Below are 21,688 nucleotides of genomic sequence, written 5' to 3' on the forward strand. Positions count from 1 at the left end.
AGACACAAACCATTTAGACAGATGGCTATCAAAATATGAGCTTAACGCAGATGAGTGATACGTCGCAGGATGTGGCAATGATGACATGTTGATCCTCAGAATTAGGTTTACCCACCAAGTTACAGACAGACTTAACCAGCCACAGACTTCCCTACATGGGCGTTCTTGTCTTGTAAAATGTATGCCTTGGAAGAGCAAACCAGAATGGATTCTCAATGTAGACAGGAAGGTTTTCAAAAGGAAGAAGAGTGAGGGGACTGAGGGTCAATTTCTTGTTGCACATCCTGTTAGTCAGGTACAGCTCTCCATCCTGTCCTTCTCTCCCAGAGGATGGGGAGAGACTAGAAGTGTTCAGCAGAAATCTCACTTTAGGGAAATTTGAATAGTGAGGAATAAATATTTCTTTCTAATGGTACATAACTTAAAACTAAATTCTGGGGAGATATGCTGATGTGTGGCTTTTCAAAATTAAAATAAATAAAATAATTAAAACAAAAAGTAAATTCACAAAAATAAATAATTAAAGCTAATTAAACTTAAAAATGATGTTGGAGGAATATGGAAAATAAGGACAAGAAATGTATAAGGTAAGTTGTGTGTGGAGTGTGGGCAGATGCATCAAAAATTAAGAAACTTTTAGAAAAGTACAGCATAGAGAATACAGTCAATAATATTGTGATAATGTTGTCTGGTGACAGATGATAACTATATTCATCATGGCGAGCTTTGCATAATGTGTAGAATTGTCAAACACTATGTTGTATATGTAAAAGTAATATAACATTGTCCACTATACCTCAATTAAAAAATAATTTAAACAACTGGGGCACCTGGATGGTTCAGTCAATTAAGTGTCTGACTTTGGCTCAGGTCATGCTCTCACAGTTTGTGAGTTCGAGCCCCATGTCAGGCTCTGTGCTGACAGCTCAGAGCCTGGAGCCTGCTTCAGATTCTTTGTGTCCCTCTCTCTCTCTTTCTCTCCCTCTGTTTCTCTCTCAAAAATAAATAAACGTTAAAAAATAATTAAAAAACAATAATTTAAAATACCTTAAAAATAAGGTAAAGTTGCTGAGGCCTTCTGTTGCCCGTTAACATGAAAGCAGATACGTTTGCCAATCAGTATATGAATTTGATAAATTTTGTGTTCATAAAACCTTAAATTATCAGTAGCTTCAAGAAGAGTCTTCATGATTAATGAAATATAATTCAATAGGTGATGAATCATTAGTGATGACTGAGGTTTGCTACATGCCAGGAGATAATGAATTGGGGATTTTTGGACATCATATAGTAAGTTTTGCATTGTAATGTTATTTGTATTATTATTTAGAATCCAATACATGTATCCCTTTTCTCTAATCTCTGCTAAGCCAACTACCAAAGGTTGGATCAGCATAGATCCAGTGGAGTGGAGTACAGTCTTCACAGATTTTCTAGAGAAGGGAGAATGTCTGTAGCCCTTCATGGGATACCAAAAGATGTATATCACAATTATCCCTGCAACTTGTTAAAATAGATAATATCAGCTTCCATTCTAAAATATTCTGATTCAGTAAATCTGGACTGTGGCTATGGAATCAGTCTTAGTAACAGGCTCCGCATATGTTACTAATGAAAGTGATTCTTGAGAAGATCTGTAGGGACTGTGCACATTCTCTTTCATGCTTTGTACCATCATTAACTATGCTGTCAACACTTAGCATTAAATATGTAGTGTTTTCCTTCAAACAGCTTTAAGAGATGTGCTGTGACATTCTGGAGCCACTTATCCCATTTGTACCCCCAGAAGTGATAGAAAGATCATCTCTGGAAGACCATTTTTAAGGCTATTCTTATCTTTGAATTTGGGAAGTTTATCAGTACTGAGAAAGTAGATAGTACAAACCATTGCTTTGTTTCCTGGGGTGCAATTAGATATTTTTTCAGATGCATTTTAATGTTATTAAATCCTGTTTTCTTTTGACTTCTTTCTCATTGAGTGGTTTTCTTCTGTTCAGAAATAAAGCAGATGTTACCTTGACTGAAGAGATGGTGAGGGAAGGTACTGATGCTTTTTTTTTTTTTTTTTGAGTCTATAGTGGAAAATACTATTAAGAGAGTTGAAGAGTTTTCAAAATCCCTTAAAATTTTATCAACACATCCAGGTTGCTAAATATCATAGAACAGAACAGTTGGGAGACAGTCAGATGCAAAAGTTCTTGTACTAGGGTGAAACCTTAAAGGGCATGGGCAAACATGTACATTGTTTGGAGATTATGCATTGGCATTAGAAGTCTGCTCATTTAGGCATAGTCCAGAGAAGCTTGAGACTCCAGCAGAAACATAGCTTTCTGCGCAAGCCTTGGCCACAGTTAGAATAGGTTAATTAGACAGATGAACCAAAAACTATACTCCTGGTCATGGCCTGTTCATGCCATGTGGAAGATCCACAAATTTCTGGTTGCTTGTTGGGGAGAAAAAGGAACCATTGAGGAGGCTGACGCTAGAGGGTCGTGTACAGTCCCTTGATTCCCAGTTGCATCAGGAAGAAAGGTAGGAAAGGAGAGAAATTAGAAAGACTAGGATGTTCACATGAAAGAGAATAAATAACTAGTGAGCCAGCTAACTAAACCAGAAGTCAGGAAGAAACCATTGATTCAATGTTTAAACACATTTCCCCCCTAAAATTTTATTAGGCATGAGTGGGAATATACAGTGATAATCTACCTCTAAATCTGAATATTCATTATGAGGTTCTGTCTTTCTGTTCAGTCTACCCTGAGATGCAGTCTACCAAGCATGAGGTGGGAAATTCACATGGATTAGCCCTCAGAGTTCTCAGTTATTTGTGAAAAGTGCCAATGTTGAGTACCAGCAGAATGTTGGCATTTAAAGAATGCTATCACCACCATACCACGAAAATAGGTGCCAGGAATAAAGTAGCTTCATAAAAATACATGTTTCATCCACAAAGATTTTCCATCAGCTTTCCACTATTTTTAATTTCAGCAATTTTTAAAATAACATATGAGATTGTGAGTAAAACTAAATTGAATTCCTGGAATCCTAAGATATAAGATAGAGCCCTTGAAATAAAAGATGAAGTCCCAAATTTTCTGTCTCTGTCCTGGTGGCTTTAGAGCCAATGGTAAGATTGTGTGGTGATAGCTATCTCTTTTTCAAACATTTATTTTCTCCCATTCACTAAAAACAAAACAAAACAAAACACCAATAGAGAGTCTAAGTTGTGGCCAAATTATCCATATCACTAATGTAATTTTCATTTCACTTTGAGATGATTTTTATAATTAAAATCTCTTGCTGTTTTTGACCAATTACAAATAAATGGGGACCACAAATCTAACTATACCATAAATTTACCAGAACCTGTGGTGCAGTTTTAAAGATTGTTGCTTGTGGAAATAATGACTGTTATTATTTCCACATCTAGATGTGTTCCCAACTAGACCATGGCACAGATTGTAAGTCATTATTCTTTTCTCAAGGTGGCAGTAATTACTTTCACATGATTCTGTAGTGATCTTGATTGCCCTGCCTTTGTAGGCTGTGGCCCATTCATTTAGTAAATATGGGGGGAAACAAAGTATTTGGAGAATTTCATCCTTTTATTCTCTTTTCAAAAGAGAGAGCATGAGATTTTCTTAATATGTCTCCTTCACAGATCTTATCTTTGTGGCAAAAGTACTAAAATAACCTGAAAGAGTGGTAAGTATTCAGGTATCCACATTTTTAATAGCCATGCCATGAAATGTCATGTTTTAACTTTCTTTTCCTCTAAACAATCTAGTGAGCTAAGTCTGAGCATCATCAGACTCTGTCACATCTTACAGTAATGGACCTCGCATACTGCTATTTGCTGAACAAAAAACTTTCTTTTATTTATCTTATAATTACGTTTATTGTGTTGCAGAAAGTTTCTGTTTCCATCATGTCATTGTTAAAACAGGTCAGTGCATACTTAACTCATTATATAAACTCTTCCTATAAAGACACCTGTCATATGATTGAGGCCCCCCCCCCCCCGCAATCTATCATGACCTGATCTTGAGATTTTTAATTATATCTGCAAAGATCCTTTTTCTAATAAGTAATAAGGTCATACTCATACATATTGGGGATTAAGACTTGGACATATTCTTTTTTATTGGCAATGGTGGTGCCAGTCAACTCACTACATATCAACTCACTACCTTGACTTAATATTAGTTTATTTGTTTGTGCTCATTTTCACTCCCCCTCCCATTAGAATGTCAAGACCATGAGAACAAGGATTAAATATGTTTTGTTTATATTAGTGCCTTGAGCAATTTCTGGCATACAGTGGAGCTGAATAAATATACAGTATGTTGAATGAATAAAAGGGGAAACTGGACAAGATATAGGAGTTATAATTGGAGTCAAAAGAAAAACTAGGGAAAGAGAATTTGGAAATTGGGTCAGACTTGTGTGAAGAAATACACAAGTGTTTATTCATGTCTTCTGCCCATTTCTTCACTGGATTATTTGTTTTTTGGGTGTTGAGTTTGATAAGTTCTTTATAGATTTTGGATACTAACCCTTTATCTGACATGTCATTAGCAAATATCTTCTCCCATTCTGTCAGTTGCCTTTTAGTTTTGCTGATTGTTTCCTTCGCTGTGCAGAAGCTTTTTATTTTGATGAGGTCCCAGTAGTTCATTTTTGCTTTTGTTTCCCTTGCCTCCAGAGATGCGTTACTGGGCAATCAAAAAGAATGAAATCTTGCCATTTGTAACTACGTGGATGGAACTGGAGGGTATTATGCTAAGTGAAATTAGTCAGCCAGAGAAAAACAAAAATCATATGACTTCACTCATATGAGGACTGTAAGAGACAAAAAAGATGAACCTAAGGGAAGGGAAACAAAAATAATATAAAAACAGGGAGGGGGACAAAACAGGAGACTCACAAATATGGAGAACAAACTGAGGGTTACTGGAGGGGTTGTGGGAGGGGGGATGGACTAAATGGGTAAGGGGCAGTAAGGAATCTACTGAAATCACTGTTGCACTATATGCTAACTAATTTGGATGTAAGTTTAAAAAAATAAAAAAAAACAAGTTATTAAAAAAAAAATAAATACAGAAAAGAATGGTGCCCTGAAGTAAAGAGTGTTTGCATAATTAGGGAGTGATTGCTAATATCTAATGTTGAGTTGAAAGAGGCATGATAAAAGGCCTCCTAATAATTGTATGTTAGAATTCTTTTGGTTCCAGTGAAGATCTTCATATCATGTGGAAATATGTCCAAAGCTGAGACAGGTTTTGCTTATGTATTCTGGTATCTTTGTGGCTCTTTCACCACCTTGTTAGAGTAAGATAAAACAGATCAAGAAGGAATTATTTCCTGTCACTGGATTAGAAATCATTGACTTTGTTTTTTTTAGTAGTATTCTTATGGAATCTCTTACCTTCTGGACCCATTGAATTATCAGTCTACCTCTCCTGTGTAGATTTGGTGTTTGATAATTATTGGAGCCTATCAGTATGTGTATTATTTACCAACTCTACTTTTTAAACTGAACAAATGGTTTTACCCTCGTTAGTTCTTTCCTGCTAATTCCAATGCACATATTCTGTTATGATGTTTTGTAACATTTCTTTTCCATTGATCATATCTAAACAGCAGAATTTAAAATAATTAAAAAAATACATTGAGCCTATTCTTAATAGAAACGTGCAAGTTGTTTCTAGTATATAAATAGTAGCACTTAGATGTGAAGAGTAAATATGTAGAAGTATGTGTTTGATTCAGTAATTATAAGAATTTATTAAGTTTTGGATGATAGTGCAACATGCCTATAACATGCCATTTGCAGTTCTGTGGCTGCTTTGTTGAAGAAGAGAAACATGTACAAAATAATGTAAGCACTTCAATATTAACTACATTGGAAATAAGATGAGTTTATCATGTGCCAGTGTTCCAAGTGTTATTATCTTACAACATTTTGATTGTTCTAGCTTAATTTTTGAATGTATGTGTGCTATATAATTTATATAATCCACATTTTGCCTGGTACAACTTATCAAATGTAAGACTGTCCAATTTTTTAAAATAATTCCAGCCTATATCATGTGGACATTATATATTCAGGAAAACAAATTACTTTCTTTAAATAAATAAATAGATGCAATCATTCTTTAGTTTCTAGAAAATCTAAATAATTGCTTTATAAATTTTAATCAAAATAATTCACTCAGATTTTAAAAAAAATTTGAAATTAATGTTTTCCTTGGAATTATAGCATTTAATTTTCTTTCTTTTTTTTAAAAAAATTAATGTTTATTTATTTTTGAGAGAGAGAGAGAGAGAGAGAGAGAGAGAGAGAGAGAATGTGAGTGGGGGAGGGGCAAAGAGATAGGGAGACAGAGAATCCGATCCAGGCTCTAGCTGGCCCGAGCTGTCAGCGCAGAGACTGATGCGGGGCTTGAACTCATAAACCATGAGATTATGACCTGAGCCAAAGTCGGGTCAGACGCTCAACCAACTGAGCCATCAGGTGCCCCAGATTTAATTTTCTATTAGCATCTTCAAACAGGACTACATTCATTTATGCAATTTAGAGTAACATTATTTCTTAATTATTTTATAGATATATAGTAGTAACTATAGGGAAACACTATTATATAAACTATATTATGTTATGCCCAGAATTCGTGATCCCCCAAAGACCACCAGGGAGCCGAATCTGATGCAAAAGCAAAGAGCCTTTATTCAAGCTAGCTCGAGCTCAATCTTCTACCTGCACCGATGCAGTGGTGAGATATTGGAGAGAGAGTGAGTTTCAAAAGCACAAAGGTTTTATTGGGGTCTAGGGGCAGTTGGTGAGGTAATGGCTGTGGCCTTAGCCGATTGGCTGGGGAAGGGTAGAGCCCTGTTACGCAGGTCGCTGTGTGTGTTTTGATCGGGAAGTTTGAACAGGTGAGCGGGAAGTTACTCAAGGGGAGGAGGCGTGGTCAAGGTGGAGGACACAGAACAAGATGGAGTCGGCTGGCGTAGGCCCGCCCTTTCATATTGTATAGTATATAATTATATAATATGCTATTATAATTAAAGATACATACATAATTTTTATTCTGTGATCATTTTTTTTCTTTTTTCAAATTCTGGAAGCTAGCTCTTTTTTTTTTTTTACATCAGAATGTTTATTGAAGCACTACTTTTATTTTTTAATTTTAATTTTGTTTGTTTTCTAAGTAGGCGTCACACCCAACTTGGGACTCAAACTCATGATCTAGAAATCAAGAGTCACATGCTCCTCTGACTGAGGCAGCCAGGTGCACAGGAATTTTACATCTATTTTTTGTTAAGTCTGTTAAACAATTTCTCCACTGTGCATCAGTTACCATCTTTGGAGACTTCATAAAGTCTATCAGTGAGCTTTCTAGCATTCTGATCTTACAGTTTTTTGCCTACCTGAACCCTTTTCCTTCATTCCACTTCAGCCCCTTTAGAGCACAGAAAAGTTTTTGTTGAGTCTACTTTGCCTCTTTGGTAGGCCTCCCTTCCTGCTGTGGTGCAACTGACTCTTCCTCCAAGCGTGTCCCCAGGAATGCTTCTTACCCATTAGGGTTTTACTTCACTGGCTCGCTGAATGCTGGCTCATTCCTTTGCATTCACTACTTGCTTTTGGTATCCTCAGTTTGGGCCATCTCTTTCACCCTACATCCAGTTTGTTAGTTGGTATTCTCTCCAATCACTTGATGTTAGCATCTTCCTGAGGCCTCAGCTGAGAAGAATGTCACCATCAACTGTAGATCTTCCAATTGTGTTAATGCTCCGACCCCTCCAGCAAGGGAGGGCCCAACCAAAATTGAAAACTCTTAGATCCAGTCTTTGAACTCTAAATCATCTTTTCCCATGGATATTTTAAGACGTCATTCCACCAACTCAGAATCCTTTTGGTCTATCACCTTTGTTCTGTCTCCATGTGTTTTGTTGACACCCCATAATCTGTCATTTTCACAGGCCTTTCACTAGTACTTGGGGACTCTTAGCTATTGATAACATCCTACTTCCAGGGTATCAGGCATTCATAAGAGTCACTCCTGGAATCCTACTCAGAAGGTGGACACTTTTAGTATGACCTTTCTTGGCTGTCATCCTCTCCCTCTCAAGAAATTTGTGTGTCTCAGGGTGCCTGGGTGGCTCAGTTGGTTGAGTGTCCGACTTCGGCTCAGGTCATGATCTCACAGCTCGTGGATTCGAAGCCTGCATTGGGCTCTGTGCTGACAGCTCAGAGCCTGGAGCCTGCTTTGGATTCTGTGTCTCCCTCTCTCTCTGCCCCTCCATTGCTCATCCCCTGTCATTCTCTCTTCCTTGAAATAAACAAACATTAACAACAACAAAAAAAAGAAATTTGTGTCTCCACCAAACACAACACCTGTGACTCAAGAGGAGATGTATCTCCTTCTGAAGACTAACAATGTACTAGATTCAATTTGCCACCATGAAACATGCCTTTTATTTTGCCTTCATCCTGTACCTCTTCTTTCTATTTTCTTTTTGGTTTCATTTTGTCCATTCCATAAAAATAAATACCTAAATAAATTTAATAGGATTCACTTAACCTTAACTCCCATGCATGTTAAACTATTTTTAAATCTTTGCTTTAATACCCTGACATGAGGTAGGAACACACTAAATGGACCTTACCACCGATTTAATATTTTCAATTTATAATCTATTTTTCCCACCTAAACCCTCTACTGAAACTGAAATCTTAGGATAAATGGTAAGCCTATGCAATAACCCTCACAGCATTTCTTATTCTCTCTCCTCTTCTATTCCATTAGAGCCACTGTCATGCCCTTATTTCAGTTTTTTTTTTCTTTAAATTTGTTGTTCTTTTTCCTTTCTGTAAGGGAGGCAAGTAAGAAAGTGAGGAGGGGTCTAATAGTTATAGATGGTTAGCTATGTACAAGGCATGGTGTTATGTGATTTTTATATACATCCTATCTCTTTCATTCTTCAGGACAATTCTGTGGGGAAGATATTTTTCCACTCAAAAAGTTCTAGCAATTTTTTCAAAGTTACACAGACTTTGGTAGAACCAAAATCTGGACCTTTGTTCTATCCTTATTCCATTGCATGGTGACCTCATATGTCATTTTGTCTTTCCACCCACAAAAGGTAAGTATCCCTGTACTTCTGTCCTCTGCCTTGTTTAGTTTGTGACATTTGTCTTCATGTCTTGGGTTTATATACAAATTGCTCCAAAGTCTCTATCTTAAGCCCAAATGTCTCAAAACCCTCGGCGTTCCTTCTTTCCCTCCTTCCTTTTTATCTCTTTCCTACTCTTCTTCCTTTCTTCCCACTCTCCCTCCTTCCATCTCTTTCCTTATTTGTTTTAAACATTTTTTGAGTATTCGCTATATGTTCAAATGATAAGTGTTTCACATGCATGGTCTTCCTCACAAGGCACACATACTGGTAGCTCAGTTTTAAATAGGAGGAAACAGAGATTTAGAGAAGTTATGCAACTTGCCAGAGGTCAAACAGCTAGCAAGTGTAGAATCAGGCTGGGACCCCATTTTCCTCTGAAATCTTTGTTCACTGTCTCATGCTGCTGAGAGATTACTTATTGTTTTCTAGACATGCACACTCCTTTCCTACTGTTGCCCTTGCTTATACTATTCTCTCCTATTCTGTTAGAATTCTACCCATTCTTCACGGTGATCTCCAGTGGATCTTTTCTGGAACCCTTGATTGGATGTGATTTTTTTCCCATTCTCAGCTCATAGCACTTTCCATCTTGTGTATTTATTTTCCTGTGTGCACATATATATTTTCCTTCTGTGATTGTGTAAGTTCCTTAAGGTAGAAACTGTCTTTTAGGCACAGTAGGTGCTTTCAATAAATCTTATTGTATTGAGGTGAATTGCAAACTGGCAGTGCATTTTTTTTAAACAAACAAATACAGCAACCATATATTGCAAATGCAGTATTAGTAAAAAGGCAATGAGAGGCAGAATTATTTTTATCACAATTTAGAGATTTATGAAATATAGACTGCATTAGTATTTATTTATTTCATGGCTTTGTAGTTTGCTAAATTTCTTTTCCCTTTTACTCAAATGATTATTCTCTCATCGATAGGATATGAACTCCTGGAAAATATTCATTGTTAACATCTACAGCTTGTTGATTAGAAACAATTTCCAAATGGCAGTGAGCTCATTATATATGATAGTATTTTAATATCTTTTTAATTTTTTGGTAATTCCCTCCAAATCCAATGAAAGAATTCCAAGCCTGTTGTCAAACTTACCTAATATAATTAAGCAAGGCACCCACAAGGGTCTGATCAAACAGGGTTGTTTTGCATTTCCTGTTTGTTTTATTTTTAGATTCTCTGATTTCCAGTTTTGGAGGTCAGGCTTAAAGCATTTTCATGGATGCAATTCCCACAGAGAACCATGGGAGATTGGTGTAGGAGGGATTGCAGCCTGGGTATAAAGGAATTGTGTTTTGCCTTTCTTTTCTTTATTCTCCAGCTGCTGTTCCTTAAATAAAACTTTAAAAATAACTTTTATAGGGTGGTTAATACATTCCTACCCTGTGGGGACAGGCTACATTCTCAGCTGCCCAACATTTTAAGCAGGCTGTAGTAATTTGGGTAAAGAAACAGGCTCTTGTCTTAAGTCTTGAAGAATTGCCACAGGGTCAAGGCCAGAGCAAGGGAAGTGTGGGCGCTGGTGAACTTGCATTCTGCATATACTTCCCTAGAGGCTGCAGAAAAAGGGAGGGGCCGAATTTAGGTGGTCAGGAGTGGGGCAGAGTCATAGGGATAGGCTGAATTTTATGACAAAAGAGGGAATGTCACAGTTTTTAAATTTAGAAGGTCCTATGGCTTTCTCAAGTAGTTTCTTTTATCATTCCTTGACCCACTTCTTACCGAGTTAAACTTGAATATTTGGCAATGTGTGCAGGTAGTGTATACGCTCACTATGACTCCATATGAAATCCATTGTGTTTAAGTTTCCCAATTTTCTTAGGGGAGCCAGTTGGAAAGAGGTATGTTGGAGGCTCTAAACTCCCACTGGTCCTTTATGTATGCCTAACTACCTTCTGAGCCACAGGTGGAGCAGTACTGTGTGCTGTCACACCTGCCCAGCTTGCCCCAGGTAGTAAGCACTGGATCTGTGAAGCTACTGGTTTGGCTCTTTGTACTGCATAATCTACTGCCTTGCTCTGTGAAAGAGATTTGGCTTTCATGGAAAAATGAAAACTGGAAGGAAGGAGGGATTCGACTCGACTCTCTACTCTGAATAGTTATGCCATGCACATTTTACAAATGAGGGAATAGGTAGGGCATAAGAAGAAAAGTGGACAGAGAATTTACATTTAAGTGCCTTGTATGTATCAGGCACTAGTAGCTATCAGTATTTTTAGCACTTTATAATTTAAAAAGTGCTTTGACTTATGCTGTTTGCTTTTCATAATAATATGTGAAGTTTGCGAAGCAGATGTAATTTATTCCCACTTTTGCTGATGTAGATACTAAAGTTCAAAGTCTTCAAGCAATGCTCAGGTAGTACAGAGGTTAACTAGCATGTAGGCATTTAATGACTTCAGGCTGCCTAGGCACAGTAGGTACTGAGCACCTAAATAATTAGCTAACAAGTTTTGGCATTTTGTAACTGTTTAACAGAGTTTTTAACTGATAAAAGCTAGTATATGTGTCTATAGAAAATTCCCCAAATTCTACCACACTAGATTGTCATTATGGTCTGTTTCCTTTCAGTTTTTCTTCCCCTGGGAAAATACAAATATGTACAAAACTGGTATTATATTCTGTATATAGATTTTTATTCTACTTTTTTATACTATTGTGTTTGCCCCATGGTTGCACTGTCTACATTATACTTTACATAAAATCAATACATACATAAAGTAAATAAATACATAAAGTACATAAAGTAAATAAAATAAAAAAAATGTATTTTTTATAAAACTAGATAGAGTTATATATTTAAATGATACATCTATTGTATTGTCTTGTCTTCATGTCTTGGGTTTATACACGAATTGCTCCAAAATATCTATCTTAAGCCCAAATGTCTCAAAACCCTTGGCGTTCCTTCCTTCCCTCCCTATTGAATGTGATAGCTATATGTAACTTTATCTCTTTTGTATGATAACATACTTATACTGTAATTTATGTAGTCATTTTTCTATAAGTTTTCATTTTTCTACTATAAGAAATACAGCTGTTATTTAAAAATGCTTAACACAATCTTCTCTTTCTTTCTCATTATGTTTTTAGACTAGATAAGTAGAAGTTAAAATTGTATGTATGGGGTATGGATTGACATCTGTTATCATGTGTCTACAACATCCATCTTGCTTCTCTTAGAAATAGCATCTGGATTTTCCTTTGTAAACTACCTTTCCTAATCTCTGTCCCTGCCAGTCAAGCCCTGATTCACACAGGGTGAATCCCATACCCAGCCCTTGTCCCAAGAAGTTGAACTTGTTTCCTCATCAAAGTAATTGTGTCACAGGGGGAGCATGTGGCCCAAGTCATGCCAGTAAAATATAGTGAGGTGTAATCTTGGGATTTTACAGTAAACTATTGGGAAGTTCAGGTCCTCTTTCTGCCGGCTCAGTGAGGCAGCACAACATGGAGTCTCAAGGGCAGGTTGCCATCTTTCACCTTGAGGGAAGGCCTGCCTCAGGAAACAAAAAGAAAAGCCATAACAGTTGAAAGCAGACTGGACATGGAAAGAGATTCATAATGCATGTTTGAGCAGGGGGATTCCATATGAGCACTGCTGGGATTTTTACCTATGTGAGCCAATCCATCCGTTTTCTCATGACAGCATTTTGAGTTGGGTTTCTGCCCTTGTAAGCAGACGTGCTGATTTATGATTTAGTACACTGGCTTCATATGTAAAGGTCTTTAATACATCTTGCGATTTACTTTCTGACAGCACTGTGAGCCATGGAGTACTTATTTCTGTGTATCAATATTGACACAAGTAATACGCATTTTAAGTGTGAAAACATTCCTTTTCACTTCTAGAATATTTTTCACGTGTTTAATGATCTTTTATATTTCTCCTGTGATTTGTGTGTTCTCTGATTTGCCTGCTTTTAATTTAGGGTGTTAGTATATTTCTTCATATTTTAAAGTGCTTTTTACATGAAAATATTAATAAATCATTTGTATATTTGTGCCATATATGTTGCAGACGTTTTCGTTATTTGATTGTAATCATACTAATGCTACATATGTATGAAATACTAAGTATGTAGTTTTTTTTGTTGTTATGGAGCTTTTATGTTTAGAATGTTCTTTACCTTCTAAAGATGAATACTTTTATAGTTGCCTTATGCTTCATTTTAAAATTTAGTGTATATTTCATTTGGGATTTATTTTGGTAGATAAAGTAATTTTATTTAGGAATAGTTTGGATGCAAGTCACAAGAATTGTGAAGCTTTCAAAGGTTAGATTGCTTCTAATGAATACAGGGATATTTCACGGAACCATGTTTGGGATGCAGTGACACTTTGGGGAGAGACAGGGAACCAGGATGGGCATGCTGTTGGGATTCCATTCTTTTTCATCCCTGGCCTATGCCCTCATTCCATTTCCTCATCCTTCCCATTTGTTTTCTCTACTTCCTTGTCCCAGTGGGAACCATCCAACAATACAGAGAAAGACTAAATCTTCACTTCCAGTCCAAATTCCACTAAAACGGCCCTGTGTTTCTAGTTTGGATATGGTGCTTAATGTTGCCCTGAAATGAGGTCACATTGGATGAACCCTGGCTTTTAAGAGTCCATTCTCTGGATCAAATTCATTATCAAAGAATCAGGGGAAGGGTAGTTACCGGGGAAGGGGTAATATTTTGAGCTGCAGACACAACCAGTAGGCATGTGGTCATTACATAGATGAAGACCTAACTTGATTATTTCCCAAATAGCTTTCCTAACAAGTATTGGTGTTCTATCCTTTCACTACTGATTTACAATGTTTTCTTTGTCATATATTAAACTCATAAGTGTGTTTGAATGTGTGTATTTCCAGACAAAGATTTTCTGACATATTGGTTTCTGTCAGTTCTCATGACAACTTTATCAATTTCCCTTTCTTCTTCTTTCCAAATTTGTTGTATATATACTCTTCCATTTATTCTTCCAGGAAAATTTTGTTGCATATACAAGTGAAATATATTTTTTAATGTTTGTTTATTTTTTGAGAGAGAGAGAGAGTGCATGAGCAGAGGCAGGGCAGAGAGGGAGGGAAAAAGAGAGGGAGAGAGAGGTAGGTAGAGGGAGAGAGAGGGAGAGAGAGGGAGAGAGAAGGAGAGAGAGAGAGAGAGAGAGAGAGAGAGAGAGAGGTAGAGGGAGAGAGAGGGAGAGAGAGAGAATCCCAAGCAGGCTCTGTGCAGGGCCCCATGGGGGGCTCATACTCACAAACAATGAGATCATGACCTGAGCTGAAATCAAGATTCAGAGTCTTAACCAACTGAGCCACCCAGGTACCCCACAAATGAAATACTTTTATAATAATTATTCTGACTTATTAAGGAAAGCTATTGTTTTTATTTATTTGTCTTATACCTGGCTACTTTTCTAATCTATGATAATTCTAAGAAATTTGCAGTTCTCTTGGAATTCCAGTTATGTAAATTGTGCACTGGTTAATAATAATAGTCACTTAATCTTTTCTACTTATACCTTTTATTTCCATTCTGTGTCTTTTAGAATTGTTCAGAATATCCAATAAAGCAATAATTATGTTTATGAGTATTGTTATGAGCAATAATATTGTTTGATATCTAATGACATTTACCATACGTCAGGTGCTATTAGAAATCCATTATTGCTATTATTCTAATTTTGCTGATGAAGAGACTGTGACTTGGAGAGGTCAATTAAATTGACCAAAGTTACACATCTTATACACGGTAGAGCTGGCATGCAAAAACAGGTCTATCTGACTCCAGTAACCCTAGTTTTAATGATTATCTAGACTACCTTTTTTATTTTTTTTTTCTTTTTTTTAAATTTTTTTTTTTCCAACGTTTTTTATTTATTTTTGGGACAGAGAGAGACAGAGCATGAACGGGGGAGGGGCAGAGAGAGAGGGAGACACAGAATCGGAAACAGGCTCCAGGCTCCAAGCCATCAGCCCAGAGCCCGACGCGGGGCTCGAACTCACGGACCGCGAGATCGTGACCTGGCTGAAGTCGGACGCTTAACCGACTGCGCCACCCAGGCGCCCCTAGACTACCTTTTTTAAAAAGGAAAATCCAATTTAATATTTGAAGGTATGCTTATATACTGAGAAAGCCTAAGAGAATTTTATGACAAAACATGAAAGGTTTCTTGCATTTCTGAAGAGGTCACTAGTAAAACTACCTGTCTTTGAAGTCTTTTGTAAAAATGATTAGTCAATACTTTTTGCAAATTTCTCCATGGTTGATGGTCTATTCAAGTTTTCTGTTTTTCTCCGGGTTAGTGTTGATAGCTACTTTTTTTCTTCCTAGAAAATTCTCAGTATAATTAAGAATTTCATAATTACATGGAGTAGTCCATGCAAATTTTGTTGCAAGAAAGAGCTTTAATGTACATAGCTGTGCCCTTGGAGTGAAGTGCATAGGTGACAGATCTCAAAAGTTATTTTTTTAGGGTGATACACCTTCCATGTGTCAATTCCAGCGCCACGGCCCCCTCGAGGAAGTTCTTCGTGGGGAGGGGGGCATGTGGAGGGGGACAGGAAGATGTATGGGTGGAAGAAGAACCTGGAGGAACTCATCACCACTCCGAACATGACCATGGTGCTGGCTGACATGACATCCAAGTGGTTTCTGCACCCCACCCCCCCAGCTGCCTAATCGACTTTGTCCGACAGAAGCTAGATCCCAAGATTGCTGTGGCTGTGCAGGACTGCTACAAAGTGCCTAACGCAGCCTTTACTGGGGAGATCAGCCCTGCCATGATCAAAGACTGTGGAGCCACGTGGGTAGTCTGGGGGGGGGGGGGGGGAGGAAAGAAGGCGTGTCTTTGGGAAGTCAGATGAGCTGATTGGACAGAAAGTGGCCCCTGCCCTGGCAGAGGGACTTGGAGTAAACCCCTGCATGGGGGAGAAACTAGATGAGAGGGAAGCTGGCATCACTGAGAAGGTCGTTTTTGAGCAAACCAAGATCATCACAGATAATGTGAAGGACTGACTGGAGCCTATGAGCCTGTATGTGTCATTGGTATTGGCAAGACTGCAACGCCCCAACAAGCTCAGGAAGTACAAGAAAAGCTCCAGGGATGGCTGACGTCTAATGTCTCTGACGCAGTGGCTTAGAGTACCCGTAGCATCTATAGAGGTTCTGTGACTGGGGCAACCTGCAAGGAGCTAGCAAGCCAGCCTGATGTGGATGGCTTCCTCGTGGGTGGGGCTTTCCTCAAGCCCAAGTTTGTGGATATCATCAATGCCAAACAAGCCCATCCATCTCCCCTCCTTTTCCTGATAAGCCAGGGAGTAGGTAGCTCAGAAGCCCAGTGACTGTGCTCCTACCTCCCACACATCTCCACCCCGCACATGCTTCTGATGGTGTCACCTGTCCCCTTCGTGGCCAAACTATACCCCTTCCTTATCATTTACATCTTACCCTATAATGGTTGGGACCAGGCCAGTCCCTTTTCCACCTACTGTCATGTTTGGAACTAAACATGTCACCAAGGTGGCTCCTCCTTGGCTGAGAGGTGGAAGGTGTGGAATTTGTTCATGGGTCTCCTCAGTCCCCAGTGAGGGTAGGGGAGAGAAGCCATTCTCCTCCCCCATCTTGTGCCATGAGACAAAGAGCTGAGAGAAAGTCCTGTTCTCCCCACAGAGGCCAGGGGTGCTCTTCTCTCCCATGGTGCCAGCGCCTGTGTGTGTTGTATATGTGAGCAATCTCACTGTGTGGGGAAAATAAACACCTGGCACTAAAAAACCAATAAACAAACTTTTTTTTTTTTAAATAAGAAGGAAAGAAATAGTGTGCAATGCAATTGTTAAATCATATCCAAAGGATTTCCCTTCTCATTCTTGATTTAAGAAAGCCAATGTATCAGAAGTTGCCAGATGCATGCAAACTTGTTACCTTTTTGGCATTTGAGCATATTTTTACATTGTGTATTAGTACATCATCTAAATATGTTAACATAATAACTGCAATTAGTACACTCTGTAAACAAATGTGCATTTACTCTCAGACTATGGGTATGAACAGATTAAATGTACAGGTTGAGCAGCCATTGGAGTATGCCCAAAATACAATAGGGTGGATTGTGTCAGTCTAGTTTGGCATATACAAAGACAGATGTGTCTGCTGGCATTCTTTAGACACAAATCTTGGCAAATTCAGATGAGAAAAATTGGCCTGAGTTGACTGTATTTTCAGTATGGTTGAAATGTAGTAATTAGTGACTTTATCAATAAAGCAGATGGAAAATTGCATTCAATTTTGTAGCCACTCTAATTTTATTCTAGATATAATAATGCATTCACCTGTTGGTATTTTGTTGTATTGATCAAGTAGGTTGCATGGTTGAGAGTAGTGAACTTAGAACTCAGTTTTGGTCTTAACTTTGACAGTGATTTTCAATTTTGGACAGATACTTTATCTCTTAGAGCTTTATTGGATCATCTATAAAAGATATAATGATACTTCTATGCAGTCAAGGAAAGAGAAAACATTATAAATTTATTTAAAAAAAAACATTTTATTGAGGCTCAAACCAAAAGGGCCAGAAAGTTTAAACACCTTCCTCAGGGCACAGAGTTTACAGGGGGATTTAGACCATTATCCTCTTATAGTAGAATCTAATTCTAGATTCTATACGCTTAGTGGCATTGACATGCTTTTAATTAAAGCTGTAGCAGCTGAATTAGTCTTAGTATCTAATTAATTAGATACTATTAATTTTGTAAAATACATGCATTTTTGTTTGTTTTACAGATCTTTAAACATTCCATTAGTGACTGAAAGAACAGTACTCATAATAGTAAGAAAACGTTAGATTAATGCATTTATATGTAACTTAACTTTTCGTACTGTATGTTAAAAAGAACTGGGTAAGAATTGAGGATAAATAATTAAACATATGTGGCAGATTTGTGTTTTCTAAACATGGCCACAGTATGTCCTATCCCATGCTTTGATTTTATATGTGATTTTGAGAAGGGAGTCTTTTACTTGATCTTGAGCTTAGATGGACTTGTGACTACATGGAAGTGACCCTCTGTGACTTCTGAGACTGGTCTTAAAAGGCAGTTCAGGTTCTGCCTTGATGTCTTGAATGTTCGCTGTGAAAGCCTGAGCTACTATGTAAGCAGTTCAGTTTCTCAGAGGCTGCCATGCTGTGAGGAAGTACAAACTGGCCTGTGTGGAGAGGTCACATGGGGAAACCCTGAGACTACATGAAGAGAGAAATGTATAGCCAGTCCCCACCTGTTGCAGCCCTCGTTACTGTCTACTTGAAACCACAGCCCAAGTCAGAATCACTCTGCTGAACTCTTCCCAAATCTCCCAATTTCCTATGGTTGGGAAAAGAGACATGCATTTAATGGGGTGATTTCTGAGAAATAGGCAGATGGAGCCTTTAAAAAAAGTTTGTGTCTAATTTTCTCTTTGAAGTCATCTACATGGTTGTAATAGAAAATCTTCCCTCCCTTGAGGCAAACTGCTTCATTATCTTCAGGAAAGTTTACAGGACAGACCCATATTTTGAATGAGTGGCTTTTGTTTTGACTTGTTAGAAATTACAGAATGTTCTTGATTCTCCATCTGGGTTGAAGCATTGTAGGCAGGTACAGAGCACTCTGAATATTCAGATAATCCAAAACTGAGTTCATTCAGTGGAAGCAGCTGCTCAGAAAGACCAGAGGTTTGGGAAGGTATTACTCATCTAAAGGACATGGAATGAATGAGCAGTCAAATAATCTAGTTGAGATCTTAAGACATAAGCAGACGCCAGTTGACATCTGGGCTACATGTGTTCTACAACTGATGTTCATCAACAAGCTATTCTTTAACATCATGCTGGATGGCTGTCTAGGTGTTAATCCATCTTAGATATTGAGACTGAGCAGTTTTTCCACCAACTTTATGTAAAACATCATATTTGAATGGAATTGTCTTTATTTTGGTTGTTATTATATTCCTTCAAAACTGAATTTAATTGTAGGAATGAAATCTTGATACACATTTTTAAAATTCTACATATGAAGTCTAGCACTTGAATACATAATGTGTAACATAGCTACAAATATTCAAATCTTAATCACCAATTTTATTTAACAATTGTTTTTACACCTTAAGTGTGCCATAAAACCTAGCTATTTCTACAAAATTTATCCCATCATCTTTAGTAAATAAAAATCTGAAAATATCACTCTACCTTATAATTACCTCCATAAAAAATCAGCAACATAAAACTGAAAAATATAAGGAACCTCCCCAGATGTGTAATGATAGTATAAAAAAACCACTGAAGTCATTTATAAATGCTTTTACAATAAATGCCAATAAAATACACTCCACACTACACCATTTCTAAGGAAACATGAACCATGGACTTACCTGAATATGCATAATTAAAATAGTAACTCTGGATGGTGTTGATAGTTCATGGGTTAAGCACTGGAGAGATTCATGTGAGCAAAAACATTTTATTTCTATATCAGCTAATCTTGACTTTAAGGAACAGCCTCTAATTCTTTACATCTCTAAAACAAACAAGCCTTATGCCACCTGTTACTTTATGGGGTACTTATATAGGCTTCTGGCTTTTTCCTCAATTACATTTCCATTTAGAATTATGTGTGGCCTATGTGTAACCTCACACCACAAGTTTTCTTTTAAAGTTTTATCTCATTTAATGATCACTTCTTGTACTGTAAGAAGTAATTGCTAAAGTAGTTTCCTTAGTTATATTTTCTTTTTTTTTCTTTTTTGTACTTAATGCACATAGTGTGTGGTGAACTTATTCATGCAACCATCACATTTGAATTGTTTATTCTAATTTATCTATAACTTCTGTTTACTGGCTAAGGAACTCTTACTTTTTTAGACCACTCCATTTTCTTTTTGTTTCTATCAACAAGGCTAGCTCTTGATATTTTGGGGGATTTTCTATAGAGACAATGCTTTATTCATTTCACGAGACTTATTAAAAACATTGGGAAGGGAGATAAATGAAACCATGAAATCAGAACATTGAAATGAGGTATAGATACTTTGGGTGGACACCAAGGCTCACTACTACACCAGCCTCTAAGTCCACTTGATTCAAATTGTAACTCAGAAAAATATACTTTAATTTCATAGCATTTTGAAATTTTTTGAAATTGTATTTTTCATGTTTTCTTTTTTCTTTTATTTTCTTTTGCTTTTTTTTTTTTTTACAGTATTTTAAATTGGAGATGTCAATTGCTTAAATGCCATGGGTCTCTTATAATTTTAGTTAAGACTCATATCAGAGGACTTGACAATAACTGGGAGTAGCAGCTAACAGTTTTGTGACCATTCTCCATAGGCAATGTCTAAGGTCTGTCCTAATTGAGAAGTTGTTTCTATTTCCTGTCATTTAAAGAGGAAGAAAAAAAATTGTTTGTCCCCTCTAATTTAATCCAAAATCTTGGAAGAGTCACTCTAACCACTTTCAAGATCTGGTCTGGGAGTAAAAATGAAAGTATTTTAAATTTCACACTGCACTAATTTTAGGTGCAACTTTGAAATTTCTCCTTCTCTTAGATTTGACAAATGTTGCCTAGTGTTTTCATAACGACATAACAGTTTTGTGTAGTACACAATCAAAATGTCATTATAGCATATTACCCAACCACTGAACACGGCACTCTTTGCCAAACAATCTTTTCTTAGTACATGTGTTTCAAAAGCACTTACTCTGTAAATGAAAGATTAAGGCTTAGCTGACCTAGATTGAGCTGTGGGGATTTAAAATCCAGGGATCAATCATTTTGGGTCTACCTCAGTTCAATTCCTTTTTTCAATTTTTTGGATGACTCAGTGGATTCATTCCAGTTTTCTGGACAAAGACAATCTTTCATTCTTGCTTTAAAAAAAGCCTCAAAAATGAAAACAAACAAACATGGTGAAATAAGCAAGGATGATTAGATGATCCTCTTTTGAATAGGATACCACAAGTAGCTCTGTTTTATATTCAGTTGAGAGAAACTGGAAATTGTATTGCTGTCTCCGTATTTTCAGTGGAGATTAACTGAGAAGCCAAAGCAGATACATAGTTTTATTGGCAATAAACCTATCTTCACAAAGACATCTCCTTTTCAGCTATGATGTTTGATAACATTTAACTTCTTTCCGTCTAAGCCCCGAGATGAATTAAAAATTCTTTTATCCCTTACTTATGAAGAACCAACAATAGAGAGACCCAACGCTATGGCTCTTCTACTTTTAGTCCTATAATTAATGAAAAAGCAAAGATGAAAACTTTGAAGAGTCCACAGTAAATACAGAATTTTTGAAATGTAATTCTACAAGGAGGAGCTCTTTTTTAAAAGTTGGCATTATTTCTGATTCTGATTGCTTTTTAGGAAAAGGAAATCATTGAAAATGTCTTTAGAATTTAGCAACCCAATATTTACTGGAAATGGAAAATACAATTGAACTTAACACTTTTGACTCTAAAAGAAAGCCA

The 21,688-nt window shown here is 37.1% G+C and overlaps 1 pseudogene; it reads left to right on the forward strand.

Moving 5' to 3' along the window:
• Nucleotides 1-16,529, forward strand: part of LOC122213189 — a 67,881-nt pseudogene extending 51,352 nt beyond the window's left edge.
• The last annotated feature ends 5,159 nt before the right edge of the window (nucleotides 16,530-21,688 follow it).

Source organism: Panthera leo, chromosome A2, assembly GCF_018350215.1.
Source record: "Panthera leo isolate Ple1 chromosome A2, P.leo_Ple1_pat1.1, whole genome shotgun sequence".
NCBI lineage: Eukaryota > Metazoa > Chordata > Mammalia > Carnivora > Felidae > Panthera > Panthera leo.